The 11,998-nt window shown below is 43.3% G+C and overlaps 1 long non-coding RNA gene across 2 annotated transcripts; it reads left to right on the top strand.

Moving 5' to 3' along the window:
• The first annotated feature begins 6,581 nt into the window (after positions 1 to 6,581).
• Gm32070 lies at positions 6,582 to 11,409 on the top strand. Of its 2 annotated transcripts, XR_383901.3 has the most exons (5): positions 6,582 to 6,680; positions 7,060 to 7,123; positions 7,240 to 7,393; positions 9,005 to 10,575; positions 10,986 to 11,409. It is a non-coding gene; the product is annotated as a predicted gene, 32070 (long non-coding RNA). The 2 variants fall into 2 exon arrangements; XR_875098.2 differs by lacking the exon at positions 7,060 to 7,123.
• The last annotated feature ends 589 nt before the right edge of the window (positions 11,410 to 11,998 follow it).

Genomic DNA, 11,998 nt, shown 5'->3' with positions numbered 1-11,998 from the left:
CTTGACTCTAGCTGCATATGTATCAGAAGATGGCCTAGTTGGCAATCAGTGGAAAGAGAGGCCCATTGGTCATGCAAACTTTATACGCCTCAGTTCAGGGGAACGCCAGGGCCAAGAGGTGGAAGAGGGAGGGTGGGGGAGAGGGTGGGGGAGCATGTGGGGTACTTTTGGGATAGCATTGGAAATGTAAATGAAATAAATACCTAATTAAAAAGAAAATTTACAAACTGATTTGACAGGGATTCCTCCCACTCCCAGGTCATCTCAGCAAAGAAAACAGATTTATAAATGGAACGACCTAGACGACTGCTTCTGAAAGGTAGTAATGGCCTTTCAGGGCAGGGGGCAGGGAAAGGAAGAACTCAGGGATACGAAGGGGGTTGGTTCTATTGCAAAACTACCAGATGAAGCTTCCAGAGTGCAGCTTGATAGTTCTGGCCTGCTGGGCAGAGGACAGATGATAGTGAGCTGTGTTTCTATGAACATGCCAGGTGCAACTGAAACTGGGTAAAAATGTGTCATTGGCTGGGTTCCACACTAACATACTTAACACCAAGCTACCATGCCAGGGTGTCTGTGAGGGTTCTGGCCTGACTTTATAACCCGAAAACTAAAAAGATTCTTTTTTGCAGGAGTTTGTCTGAAATTCTATGTGCTTGAAAGACAGAAAAGGAGTTTTCCAATCTATGTTTGTCCACCTGCAAAGACACTGGATTTAGGAATAAAATCTACAGGAATGAAAAGAAGAGAAGTAGTTAGCTCTCAGTGAAGACCTTTCAGCAGAGGGTCTGGGTGGTAGGGGCGGCTTTGTTTCTCTCACTTGAAAAACCCAGTAAGAATCTTGTTTGTGATCGGTATCCATCACGAGAGGTTTGGCCAGCTGCCGTGATAAACATTCCCTGGGAACCTCAACAGCTTGAAATACTCAGATCCATTTACTGCTCAAAGCACATGGAGGTTGTGGGTTTGTAGAAGACTCTGATTAGCCTTTTTGGAGACTTTGAGGTACAATGTTGCTAATTCTATAAATGTTTCCATTGCTGGGAATGACAGAAAAAGAGTTCTTTGGAATGGCCTTGAAACAGCAAACACATGCTTGTATCTAGAGGTGACAGTGGCTATTTCTCTTTGGACACATTGTCTCCACCTGTGTTGACTAGGGAATCAAAAACAATGCATTGTGGACCCAGAAGCACTAACAGCAGCTTATGACAACCACAGAGCCCCTGCCAAGGTAGAGGCATTCAATTTTTGAACCTTTATTCATTATGCTGCAATTCATTCACATTCATCCTGATTCTGGAAAGCAGTACCTTCAGACATTATTTATCTTGATTATTGAGCTTTATGGCATTCCCATAAATTTATCAGACAAGTCTCATTTTTGCTACAAATTGAGGGAAAATAGAAAATATCAGGGTTTTGACTGAACAGTTGCTTTTGTGAAAGAGCCCTGGGAAAGACCAAACCTTACAGAGTCCGGGTTGTAGCTGATACCCACGTAAACATTCACAGAGAGAGAAGCACTGCAGACCGGGGAAGGAGCTGATACCCACGTAAACATTCACAGAGAGAGAAGCACTGCAGACCAGGGAAGGAAGAGGTCAATTTGGGATGGAGGCTCCAGATTCCTGGGTGTCACTGCTCTGGGTTGCTACTTTGTCAATGTGCCCTACAGGAAGTGTTGTGTGTGCAATTTTCCCAGTGACCTTCCAAGTACATCATGGAGACAATTAAAAGCATATCCCAGAACCACAGAGTTCCGGTGATTGGATGGAGGTTAATCAGTGTGAATTGAACGGGCAGCTTGTTGGAGTAAAATCGATTGGAATCCTGATGAGCGAAAGCGGAAATTTTTGCCGCTATGCTTCGCTTCTTAGAAACTGTTTGGGCGTGCGTGTGTGTGTGTGTGTGTGTGTGTGTGTGTGTGTGTGTGTGTGTCAAAAGTTGTACCAGAATCTGTGGAAGCTCCTGTAAGTTCCCAAGAAATTGATTTCAGTAAAGATCCTGGATAGTTTCCATTTATTGAACTGTAAACATACAGCGATTTCCTTATTCTGACAGCATGGTTTTTCTTTTAACCAGTATCCCTCACATTTTGTGCTCCTGTGAGTTTCATGTGGGTGTAAATCTATAAAATTGACCCGGGTCCTCTCTCACTCTCAGCAGAAGACTGCCGTGTCTCTCTTTTCTTCTCTTTCCTTTTGGCCTATAGGCCTTGTGATGTACCTGTGGGCTTGCTTGATAAACTCCAAAGAACTCTGAAGACCAGAATTATTTGCCAGCTGTGTTTCAGCTCAGGACACAAGTGAAATATACACCCACAAATGGCTCCAGAGGAAACCCGTGTTCTTGCGTACGGCATTGTTTTACTCCTTGGTGTAAGTTAACATCCACCTAGTATCCCAACAATTGATGTGTTCACTGTTTGAGTAGTCATGGCATCAGAAAAGCTTGGCGTTTTGAGAAATACTTTGTGTAAAGCTCTTGACTTGCAATGTGCAATACTGTGGAAAAAAAAAAAAAAACAGACCTCGCTATGGCTGAGAGTCCCGGTGATAACATTATTCATTGTCATCTGGTGGGTTCACTTCCCTAACCACCTTGCTGGAGATAATTGGGGTCTCAGAGTGATGTATTAATATCGGTTACCTAGGCGTCGACCCACTAACAGGGAGCACGGATGGCACCAGGGAAAGATTCATTGAGCTGATAATGGGAAGTTCTCCTTGTAGGCAGATGCTCAAGGTAAACAAAGAATGTGAAAGGACAGAGTTTGCTTTTGGGTTACAGCAATCAAAGAACGTGTCATTAACACCTGGGCTGGATTTGAAGCATAAGTTGTTCATCTGGTTGATAAAGGGCAAAGTGAGGGAGGAGAATGGAGGCTTGCAGACCATAGGGACCATGTGGAATCAAATGCAGGTTTGATGGGGATGTCCCCAACCGAGGACACTTGTCTAGTCTACTGCCACCTCTCTCCCATCTGCCAGCTAAACCTACCTGTGACATTGAAGGATTTTCTCTGGGTACGGTGTCTCTTCCCCAGGTCCATAAACAAAAGGGAAAGTGACTGGATATATAAACTCTGTTTCTCTTTCCCAAGAGCAGCTCATGGTTCACAAGGCAAGAGGCTTCTTTCCTCAGATCTGGGACAAGCTCAACATGCAAACTCCAGCGGCCAGTGGCCAGCAAGCCAAGCCTGTCCTCACCTGGTGTGGTGCCCTTTGCTTTGCTCTCCTCACCACTTTAGGGTCCTTTTGGGGGAGGGGTTCTTCTTGGTGAATCCCTTGAGCCTGATCTCTACTAGAGGCTGGGGAAGCCTTCCTCAGTGATGTTTGCTAAAAAACAACACTGTTGGTAGAGTTGCAGGAATGGACCAGTCAGAAACTGTAAGCAAAACTATGTGACTTTGGACAGCCGATACAAAATGTTTTGTATACTGCAAAAGGCTTCACCATGTTAACAGTTAGCCACACCTAAGTTATAGGTAGAGAGCAAGGAGAGAAAGACAGGAGACAGAGAAGCAAGGAGGACAAACGGGTAGGAAAATGTTAGAGTTATTGCGACATCAAACCCGTTGGCTGAGAATTATGGCTGATGCCCGAAATGGCTCCCAGCCATCATAAACTCTTTTTAGAGAAAAGCACTCAGTGCAGTAGTGGCTATATAAAGAGTATTGTCTCAAGGCCCGGGATTTCTTAGTATTCATACACAGCCATGTAGTGATCACATGTGCTGCAAGGATGCAATAGAGACAGCTGAGTTTATACCAAAGACTAAAGCAATGTCAGGGTCAAGAAAACACCCTTTCACCCCACGCATAGGGGTATAGTTCTTGACATTTGAAGTTAAGTCCTTAAGAATTCATCTGAGCCCTGGAAACCCACTTTTGACTCACATTCCCACCCTATAGATGTGACAACGGACAGCAAGTTCTCAGGTTTGTGGGCCACAACTATCCTGTTGGGTCTTTAGCTCAGAGCATCCACTGAGCCCACTTGAGTATCCTCAGAGCATCATGCATCAGTACTCTGCCTACAGTTGCAGGTTACATGCAGATTCCTTCAAATCATCCTTTTTCCACAGAAGCATCATCTCCTTCTGGTTACCTTGTCATTTGTGTGGGGCCTACAAAGCACCTTTTGTAGGCAAGCAGTATAATCAACCAGGGTCCATCATTCTGGAATCTTCAAGCAGGTCAGTGATGTCCTGGCCCCCAAGGAATGTGCTCAAGATAATGTTCAAGATACCATCCACTGACTGCATGCTGTCCACTTTTCTTGGGCATCTCCCCTTATCCCAGACCCCATAGCCCGTAAAACACACCCATTGATGATCTGATGACCTTTGCTGCAGAGATGCAAAACCCAGAACAGGTGATTCTCCTGGAATTTGGATAATTTGGAGGAATGATTAGCAAAACCAGTGATTCATTTTAAGGTAAAGTGTGTAGAAACTCACACAATTTAGCTAGCTCCCCTCCCCTGGGTTGTATATGACAATTACCTTCAAGCTTCCCCATGAACCCCGTACCCCAATTCCATCCTTTCCTCTTTTTCTTTTCTTGTTCTTCACCTGGAACTTGACTATAACTTAGTACTACATTTGATGCTCAATTGTAAATTTAGAAGTAGATATAAAAAAGCCAGCCCGCAGACAATACGTATATACTCTCCTATAAAAGCCACTGTACCACCAAGTCTTGTCTAATGAAGATGAGCGCTAAAGGCTCACAATTCTGAAGCATGCAAGCCCTGGCTCCTGGCAGCCATCTGCACTTCATAGCTGAGTGGAGGAAACACCATGGTTCTGTTTGCTTAGAAGCAAAGAGCAAGTGACTATGCCTCCCCAGGCAGGAGGCAGAAGGAGAGTGGCAGGAAGTGAGAGCAGAGAAAGCCACAATTGGTAAGAGTTCATGAAAGAGGCTCCCTGCCACAATGGTGGTGGTCAGGCAAATTTGGCTAAACAGGAAATTCAAGTCTGAATTCTCAACTGAGGAAACTTGAAGGGTTCAGAAACACCTAAAGAAATGTTCAACATCCTTAGTCATCAGGGAAATGCAAATCAAAATGACCCTGAGATTGCACCTCACACCAGTCAGAATGGCTAAGATGAAAAATTCAGGTGACAGCAGATGCTGGTGAGGATGTGGAGAAAGAGGAACACTCCTCCATTGCTGGTGGGATTGCAAACTGGTATAACCACTCTGGAAATCAGTCTGGCGGTTCCTTAGAAAATTGGGCATAGTACTACTGGAGGACCCAGTTATACTATCACTCCTAGGCATATATACCCAGAATATGCTCCAACATGTAATAAGAAGGACACATGCTCTATGTTCATAGCAGCCTTATTTATAATAGCCAAAACCTGGAAGCAACCCAGATGTCCCTCAACAGAGGAATGGATACAGAAAATGTGGTACATTTACACAATGGAGTACTACTCAGCCATTAAAAAGAATGATTTCATGAAATTCGCAGGCAAATTGATGGATCTTGAGAATATCATCCTGAATGAGGTGACTCAGTCACAAAGGAACACACATGGTATGTACTCATTGATACACGGATATTAGCCCAAAAGCTCCAAATACTCAAGATATAATTCACAGATCATATGAAGCCTAAGAAGAAGGAAACCCAAAATATGGATGCTTCAGTGCTTCTTAGAAGGGGGAACAAAATACTCATAGGAGGAAATATGGAATCAAAGTGTGGAGCAGAGACTGAAGGAAAAGCCACCCAGAGACTGCCCCACCTGGGGATCCATCCCACATACAGCCAGAAAACCCAGACATTATTGTGGATGCTGGGAAGTGCTTGCTGATGAAAGCCTCACTCATAAGGCTGTCTCCTGAGAGGCATTACCAGAGCCTGACAAATACAGAGGAGGAAGCTCACAGACAACCATTGGACTGAGCTCGGGGGTCCCCGATGGAGGAACTGGAGAAGGGACTGAAGGAGCTGAGGGTGTTTGCAGCTCCATGGAGGGAGCAACAGTGTCAACAGGTCATACCCCCCCACCCTCAGAGCTCCCAGGGACTGGACCACCAACCAAAGAATACACATGGAGGGACCCATGGTGCTGGCCACATATGTGGCAGAGGATGGCCTTGTTGAACATCAGTGGGAGGAGAGGCCCTCTGGCCTGAGGGTGTTCAATGCCCCAATGTAGAGGAATGCCAGGGTGGGAGGATGGGAGTGGGAGGGTGGGGAAGCACTCTCATAGAGGCAGGGGGGATGGGATGGGGGATTTCTGAAGGGGAGACCTGGAAAGGGGAAAACATTTGAAATGTAAATAAAGAAAAAATTCAAGGAAAACAAACAAACAAACAAAGAAATTCATCTAAAAACCTTTATTCAGGGCAGAAATTTTAAAGAGTAAATAAAAAAAGGATTTAAAATATGTAGCTCTTTATGGTCAGTATATTCTGTTTTGATTGAATTAGGGAAAGGCTGGAAGAAGTTGAGGAGGGCAGTCCCATAGGAAGACTGCAGTCTCAACTAACCTGGACTCCTGAGATCTCTCAGCCACTGAGCCACCAACCAGGCAGCATACGTGAGCTGGTCCGAGGCCCCCAACACATATACAGCAGAGGACTGTCTGGTTTGGCCTGAGTGAGAGAAGATGCACCTAACCCTGGGAGAGACGAGTTCCTATGGAGTGGAGGCCTGGTGGGTTGGGAGACGGGGTTGGAGATGGTGGGGGAGGGGAAAGGAGGGGAAATGGGATGAGGAGCTGTCGCAGGGTGGGCCCGGAGGGGGATAATGATTGGACTGTACAAAAAGATTAAAGATTTTTAAAAAAAATAGGAAAAAATATGTTGCTTTGGAAAGGCCATTGAAATTACTTTTTGAATCTCAGAGCGAAAGTAGAGGATTGATGTGTGTAAGTAGAGGGGGCAAGGACCCACATGCGCCATGGGGCGGGGGGGAGCAACAGCAACATCTCAACTTCAAGTATAGCTTTCTTCCCATGCCGGTTCCCTCTCCTCTCCCTCTTCTGTGCCCAGCCCGGCTATGGACACTATTTTAAAACCTGTCTCCCTAGCAGAGATGCAGTCAGGATGTGATGTGGTTGGGGCACCTGACACTGACCTTCTTCACTAGGCCAGGTGGTGAGTTTTGGGTGTGTTTCCCTTTTCTTCTGGACCCTGTGGCATAGGCCCTGCAGGTATGGGTTATTGTTTTATGTGGCCCTGTTAGAGATATCGAGTCTTGTTTTTTGATCTAGAGGAAAAAAATCGATAAAGATCCAGAAAGATGAGAGGCAACGGAAAGAGCCTTGTTTCATGTGTTAACATCTTGGAGCTGGGATGAAATGAAGCGTCACAGTCACCATGGTTACATCCGAAGTGAAGAAGAGGTGGTGATAGCATGAGCTCCTGGTAAATCCCTCCCCTCAGATTCCAATTTACACGGACCTCTCAGTTTCTTTCTTCCAGAAGCATTGTTTTTAGAGAACAGCCTAGTAACTCATGTGTCCTTTCCCCACACACCTCGGAATCTCTAGATGATGAAAACACCCAGGTTTGGAGAAAGATGAGCAAAACTCGACCGCCAAGAAAACAGTTAAACCCATCACTAAGAACTCTGTTTTCAAAAGTGGCTTCCATTTTTAGGCTTTAAAAAACCATCAGAGATTAAAACTTAGGTTTTGAAAGGAGAATTTTATAAATGAAATGGGGAAACTGTAGAGTATTCATATCCCTCTTTCCTTGTACCTGAGAAAATATTTCAGATAAAAATATGTCTTTGGGTAATTTTAGGTGAAGCAAAATTGCATTATGATTACTATTATCAATTGGACAATTTTGACTCTTTCAAATGATCAATGTATCCAATTAAGAGTAATTTTAGCAGTGTATAGCAACTTAGTCCATTCATATCAGAAAAATTTGACAACTTACATTTCATTAGTGTTTAATAAAAATGATAACAAGCCAAAGAGATCTCAGTTTGTACACAGGTAATTTTAGTTAGGAAAAAAATAACCTTACTAGGATTCACACTTGCTCTCTCACAGACTCTGCTCGAAGTTTGGACATGAATCCTAGCATGTACATAATGATTTATGAATGTGTGTAGGGTTGTTTCTCATGCAGAGACATTGTAGACAGCAACAGAATCCAATCTCTGAATCCTGAAACTTGACATCCAACGTTGAGTGTCAGTGGAAAGGTAATGGGCTGTGCAAATAAAATCTCCATCTTGACAAAGATGCGACCTAGCAGCCAGCCTTTCCTGGTGGACCTACCTGAAGCCTCTGAGCAGCTTCCAAATGTACCAAGGAATATACAAAAAGGCTGTTTTTTTCTTCTCAGCGTTTAAAAAATCTCTAGAGTTTGTTTCTTATCATTACTATGAAAAGTTTCCACAACCGTCGTCGCCTTAAAGTAACACAGATTTGTTCTTTTACAATTCTGGAGGCCAGCTGTCTGAAATGAGCTACATTGAGCTGACAACAAGGTGTTGGCAGGGCCTCATTCCTTAAAGTGGTTCTAGGGGGAAGAGCCTTCTTTGTAGCCTTTGTAGCTTCTACCGTCCCCTTAAATTCCTTGGCTTATCCTTCATCTTTGAATGTTTCAAGCCAGTCTTTGCTTTCCTGATCATAGCACCTTCTCCCTATGCCTTCCTTAATGAGTAACTGTTGCTATACAAAATTAAATGATTTAAAGATTAATGTGTGGGGCTGGAGAGATGGCACAGCAGGTAAAAACACTTGCTGCTCTTGCAGAGGACCTGGGTTCAGTTTCTAGCACCTACTTGGTGTTTTACAACCATCTATAACTCCATTTCTAGGAGACCCAATGCCTTCTTTTGGCTCCAAAGTCCACCTGCATGCCCATGGTACAAATACATACATACTGGCAAGGCACTGTACAAATAAAAATAATTTTTAAAGACTTTGAATATTTAGGTTATTTTTAGGGTTTACTTTTTTTTTACTGTAACGTAATTTATATTGTGTTTTTTTTTTCTTTTTTTCTTTCATGCAGGATGAAGAGCTATTGGCAATTTATGGCTACTGATTGGAGAAGAGTCAGTTTTCTTCAGACGTGTGGGCCCTGGTATGCAACTCATATTCTAGTGGATAGTCCTACGCCACTGAACATATGTACAGCAATACTGTACTTAGTACAAAAGTTATGCAAATGTCATGGAGACTGGGCAGGGGGTTCAGGAGGAGTGTCATGGGAGGAAAGATCGAATGTGATCAAAATTTATTGTATTTTATATGGAATTCTCAAAGAATAATAAAAATATACTAAAAGACTTATTTAGGGATTGGCAGATTTTAAACATATGTATTTTTGTATGAAAAAGTAAGTTCATATTCAATGGTATATATTCAACTTCAGATTTCTCTGAATGTAGAATTTCCTCTTAATTTTTGCCAATTAAGCCTAACTTTAAACAACCATTAATATTTTGTCTGAGACAACTATAAAATCCAACTTAGTAAAATTCAGATATGAAATTTAAGAAAGACAGAGCTCAAAATAATTCTTAAGCATGTAAAAATAAAAAAACCCACAAATTTGCATAAATTTACTTATTTGCTATTATAGTATGAGACTTCTGGTTGCTCTAGGTCCTTTTCAACACATGATATTGTCAGACTTTTTCATTTTAGTCATTCTGAAGAACACACATCTTACTGTAGCTGTAATGTACATATCTCTCTGGTTACTAATAAACTCACATAAATCTGAATATCATTGGATATTAGGTTTTCCTCTTTATGAGTTGCCAAAATGAGCGTTTTTTCTTGTTCCTTTGAGTTGTCTAGGTTTTCTTGTTCCTTTGAGTTGTCTAGATTTTCTTGTTCCTTTGAGTTGTCTAGATTATCAAGGATTCTGGACACAGCTCTTTGATCAGAGTGCAAGTGAACATAGAATTTCTAAATTCACACTGTGAAATCCTAACCCCTCATATAATAAAATTTGGAGGTAGAGACTTAGGGAGTGGATTGGATGCTGAACCTTCCTAAAGCTGAGCCCTAGCATTACAGATGCCCAGAGAGCATCAGCGGGCTTCCTATAATCTGAGAACGGGGTGGACAGAAGGCAGCCAGCTGACCACTGAGTCCTCAGGGGACAGTGTCTTCAGGCGTCCTGGACTTAATCAGCCTCCAGAACTCTGACAGATGAATGTGTGCTGGTTGTAAACCACACAGTCTGTATCAACATGTTGTAGCATCCTGAAGGGACTCATGTGCCCTGGCAGAATTCTCATATTCTCTCCCTCCCTCCCTCTTCTCTCTTTCCCCTGGGTTTCCATTCTCTCTTTTAATGAATGAACCCTGCCTCCCAATTTCATCTCCCTAATTTCTACCTCATTCATCTTCTTTTGGGTGAGTGTCCTTTTTTAATGATGTTTTTTCCTTTTTCTAAGTTAGAAGTCTTATGCAGTCTCGTACTGGTACAAACTCTCTGGGATTCATTGTCTTTAAGGTTTGAGGGCATGCACTCTCTTTTTAAGAAGATGACTCCCATTGACCCACCCCTTCTTGTGAAAGCATCATCTTTCAGTGCCTGCTTGGGATGTTATTGTGGCCACATGTTAAGTAAGATGTGTTTGTATGTCTCCTTCTGGAATTTTGTTTCACTGGATGTAACTTGATTTAGAGGAAATAAGGAATTGTGACCTTTCTTACACTTGTGTGCTTATAAAAAATTAGAACCATTAAAATTTTTTTTGTTGTAGTTTTCCCTCCCTCCCTCCCTCCCTCCCTCCCTCCCTCCCTTCCTTCCTTCCTTCCTTCCTTCCTTCCTTCCTTCCTTCCTTCCTTCCTAAAAATAATGTTGGGGATTATTAAATCCAGGGTCTCAAACTGGGCAAGCACTCTACTACTGACCTCTGTACTACTGACCTCTCAACTCTCACCCCAGTAGCTTCCCTTTAGTCAAATTATTTTGAGTATTTTGATTATGCTCTTCAGTAGTTCATCCTAATTATATCCCATCTTGTTTCCAGGTTTTAAAAAGAAAATGGAATCCAGCAATGGCTTTGGAGTGGCCCAGTCTCTTCCTGGCTTCAGCTGGAGGGAAATGAGAAGTGAGCCTGGGGTAGCCACGGCCTTCCACTGACCATCAGCCTGATCTGAACTCACTTTTCTCCTTGGAGGGCCCAGTGCGATTCAACACAGTAGGCTCAATATAATGTTGCTGCTTCTCCAAAACACTGCCCCCATTCCATACAAAAGCAGAAAGAAGGCCCGTGAAAGGAGGGATGTCAGCGAGAGAGGGGATGAGGGAGAGGCAGAAAGCAAGACCTAGATGTGAACTAAGCGTATGACACACTTGAAACCACCTTGTGGAATCCGGCATTACCCACGATGAATACATGCCAATGAAAGAAATAAAAGCTATATTGTGTTTAAAACAAAACAAAGCACAACCGGCCAGTTCATTTTCCTCTTGTCTCTTTCTGGTGCCCCAGCAATGGCCTCTTCTCGCTTTTGTACTGCCTAAAGGTCATCTTGTCTGGTATCTTCTAGAAAGTCTCTCTCAAGCATGTTGACCCTCGTGGCTCCCTTTCTCCCCCGCATCTTACAGCTACCGTTATTTCTGAATTGCTTGTTCTGGCCTTCGCATCATTATTAAATATTTTATGGGTGCTTATCTATTTTTTTTCCTCTCTCAAGCTGGAGACCCAGCTGTGTGGGAGTCAAAGTCTCCCTCTTACTGAAAGTAGTTGCTCAATAAATATTTCATCAAGGAAGGAAGAAAGAGTGGGCAGGGCAACTGAGTCCTGTGCTTGGGAGGCTGAGAAGGAAGCATGGAGAAGCACAAAGGATGTTTGCAGCTGCTGAGTAATTCAGAAGCGCCCACTCTTCCCTCCTCATGCACACTTGCTGGAACCTTCACGTTTCTGAGACCCAGAATACCAGCGTCAGTTTATTGAGAGGTGCCTCAAACCCTTACTTAATGTTTCCGAATGCCTGAACCAGGAAGGATCCTCTTACAGGGCACAGTGGAGAGGAACCT

The sequence above is a fragment of the Mus musculus genome, chromosome 15 (assembly GCF_000001635.26).
Source record: "Mus musculus strain C57BL/6J chromosome 15, GRCm38.p6 C57BL/6J".
Taxonomy (NCBI): domain Eukaryota; kingdom Metazoa; phylum Chordata; class Mammalia; order Rodentia; family Muridae; genus Mus; species Mus musculus.
This window is presented reverse-complemented; position numbering and strand designations above follow the sequence as displayed.